The 3,691-nt window shown below is 35.5% G+C and overlaps 1 pseudogene; it reads left to right on the top strand.

Annotated features, from left to right (window-relative positions):
* The first annotated feature begins 2,358 nt into the window (after window positions 1–2,358).
* Window positions 2,359–2,473, top strand: LOC145244015 (5S ribosomal RNA; annotated as a pseudogene).
* Window positions 2,474–3,691: the final 1,218 nt, after the last annotated feature.

Here is a 3,691-nt window from a genome sequence, read left to right on the forward strand (position 1 = left end):
AGCAATAAGTGCCCACGGTTGGTTTGATTGTTTGTTTGTTTGTTTGTTTGTTTGTTTTACGGCATATCAACCCTTTTCAGGTTATTTAACGCCGAATCCAGTTATTTTTAAGAAAAATTTTTAATAGAATATACAGGGTGAACAGAAAGTCCTTGGACCAATTCAAAAGTGGTTTATTAATAGAAAATTACAAAAATATAAATTAAACATGAATGAAAATTATAAATTAGGAAACCAAGAATAAATTCAAATTATTTATTTTCAATGTGATGTCCCTTCCTTTCGATTAGACGTTCAATTCTCTGTCTGCAGTTCCCAACCGAGGCACGCAGCGTTTCCTGAGGTATTTTAGCCCATTCACTCAGAAGAGATGTCTTCAAAGTATCAACACTTGGATGAGCAACAGAACAGACCTTTGCCTCCAACAAAGACCACACCGAAAAATCCATGGGATTCAAATCAGGCGATGCAGGAGGCCACATCTCATTACTCCAGAATCTTGGAAAATGACGTTGGCACCAGTCCTGAGTTTTTCTGGAGGTGTGGGATGGTGCTCCATCTTTTTAGAAGGTGAAAAGCTGATCTTTGAAGTGTTTCTTCATCTCTTCAAATGCTGATACCAAAATATCGTTAATGTAGCGATCTGTGTTGATCTTAACCCCCTGCTCCACGAAAATCAGAGGTGACTTCCAAGATTTGGAGACTGCAGCTCACACCATGAGGGAAGACGGCTTTTGTCGGCGGAAAACTATTCTCACGGAGTCATCAATGTCTGCTGAAGATTTTGCGTGAACTCTGTCGTTCTGATTGTTAACAGTCGCTTCAATTGTGAAGAGTTTTTCATCAGAAAAAACGATCTCTCGCTCTGCTGTGCCAGCCTTCAGTTCTCCAAGAAGAAGCTTTGCTCTTTCAAGTCTCTTGTGCTTTTGGGCAGGTGTGAGGTACTGTCTCTTTCTCATCTTGTAGGGGGACAACTGGAGATCGTTTTTTACGATGGTTCTCATCGAGGTCACGCTCACATTCATGCCTTTAGCCATTTGTCTTGCAGATCTCTTCGGGTTCCTCTTTACCCTCTCTCGGACAGCTTTAATCACCTTCTTTGTTCGAGCAGTGCGAGGTCTTCCACTCCTAGGACGATCTTCAGATGTACCAAGTTCCTTAAATCTGTTCACAACATGGTACATAGTGGATTTAGCCACTTTCAAGAGCTTAATAATCTCTGAGTTTGTCCTTCCCGCGCAATGAAGCTGAATTATGGTCTCTCGTTTGCTCATTTTTCTGAAAGTTTAAACAAAATTATTTTAATATTTTTGTTGAAAATAATTAGATCAATAGTTAGACTAAATACTTACTTTATTCGAAAAGAGAAAAAGTGATTTTAACAATATTTAATTTTAAAACTAAAAATGGTCCAAGGACTTCCTGTTCACCCTGTATTTGTTTTCTTTTTCAAGTCGGTTTCTATTTAACCCATAGTTGGGACCCTAACAGGTACTACCACTCTGGGTCAGAGTGGACCTGGGAGCAATGGCAATTAAAGGGTAGCTCCACACTCCCCAACGCCCGCGAGCTGGGGCCTCACCATCGGATATAGTTTAAGATCATATCAATGACCCCCAATGTTGGAGTGCATGCTCTATAGAAAAGGACTGGCACTCAAAACTGGAACCTGTGGAATACAAAAAATAAAAGGAAAATAGGACAATAAATGCAAATTTAGGCGCTATTGGGGTTCGAGGTAACAGCATAAAAACGACGGGTATTTTTTCGTGGCAAGGACATTATTTCGTTTACATGAAATGGGTTTTTATCAAAAGTATAGCTTTCTAACTAAATATTTAATTATAAAGCTATGCTTTTTAACTAAATATTTAGAAATTTAGAAAAAAGAATTTGAATCGGTAATTATATCGAAAGCAGGAATTTACAACAGAATCAGTAATTGTGTCATAATGGGGAATTTAGAACAGAATTGGTAATTATAGTGGTATCAGAAAATTTAGGACAGAAATGGTAATTGTATTGGAATCGGTAAATTTAGAGCAGAATCAGCCATTGTCGTGAACTTGGGAATTTAGAAGAAAATCAGTAATTGTATCGGAATCAGGAATTTATTACAGAGTCAGTAATTGTATGAGAATCGGGAATTTATAACAGAAATGGTAATTGTATCAGAATTGGGAATTTAGAACAGAACTGGTGATTTTATTGGAATTGGTAATTATATCAGAATCTTTAATTTAAAACAGAATTTATAATTCTATGCGAATTGACGATTTAGAATCGGGGGAGTAATTGTAATGGAATTGGAAATTTATAACAGAATCACTCATTGTATTGGAACTCCGAATTTAGACCAGAATTAGTAATCGCGTTGACACACCGGTTCTCATCAGATCACCGAAGTTAAGCAACGTTGAGCCTGGTTAGTATCATATGGGTGACCATTTGGGAATTCTAGGCGCTGTATCTACTCTCCGCTTATCTCGGCATTTGTTTCCAGTCGTCCTGTACTTTACTTGCCACTGGTATTTAACAATGTCGTCTCAGGAGAGGTGGGGTTGGAGATTGTGCACCTCCTGCCACAAAAATTTCACGTGCAAGCAATCCTTCCTGGGTATCCATAGTCTATCCAAGACTGAAGGAGCCTGCTTTTGAAATCGAGAATTTAGATAAGAATTGGTAATTGTATTGGAATAAGAAATTTAGAACAGAATCAGTCATTATATTGGACTCAAGAATTTAGAACAGAATGCCAATACTACATTTCCGATTCCAATAGAATTACCATTTATTTTATAAATTTCCAATTCTGATACAATTACATTTTCTGTTCTTAATTTTCTGATTCCAATACAATTACCAATTCTGTTTTAAATTCGCGACTCCATTTTAATAAGCAATTCTCTTCTCAATTCTGATTCCAATGACTAATTCTGTTCTAAATTTATTGATTTCAATACAATTAAAATTCTGTCCTTAATTCTTAGTTCCAATACAGTTACCAATTCTGTTATAAACTCCCTATTCTCATACAATATTCAATTCTGTTCTAAATTCTCTAATACCAACACAATAAATTGGGAATTAATCACAGAATTAGTAATTGCATCTGAATCATGGATTTAGAACTGAATTGGTAATTGTATTGGAAAAGGAGATTTAAAACACAATCAGTCACTGTATTAGAATCGAAAATTTGTAACAGGATCATTGTATTGGAATCCGGAATTTATATCAGAATCAGTAATGGTATTAGAATTGGAAATTTAGAACAGAATCAGTAATTGTATTGGAATCAGGAATTCAGGGCAGAATTGGTAATTGTATAAGAACTGAGAATTTAAAACAAAATGGGTAATTTTTTTTGGAATCAGGAATTTCGAACAGAAATAGTTATTGTATTGGAATCAGTAATTTAGGACAGAATCAGTCATTGTAATAGACTCGGGAATTTAGGACAAAATTTTAAATTATGACTGAATCAGAAAATTTTGAACAGAAAAAGGTAATTGTATCAGAACTAGGAATTAAGAACAAAGTCGGTAATTGTATTGGAATTGGGAATTTATAACAGAATCAGTAATGGTTTGGAATCAGGAATTTGTAACAGAATTAGTCATTGTATTGGAATCAGGAATTTATTACAGAATCAGTCATTCTATCAGAATCGGGAATTCAGAACAAAATT

The sequence above is a fragment of the Euprymna scolopes genome, chromosome 22 (assembly GCF_053919585.1).
Source record: "Euprymna scolopes isolate OS-2025 chromosome 22, ASM5391958v1, whole genome shotgun sequence".
Lineage (NCBI taxonomy): Eukaryota > Metazoa > Mollusca > Cephalopoda > Sepiida > Sepiolidae > Euprymna > Euprymna scolopes.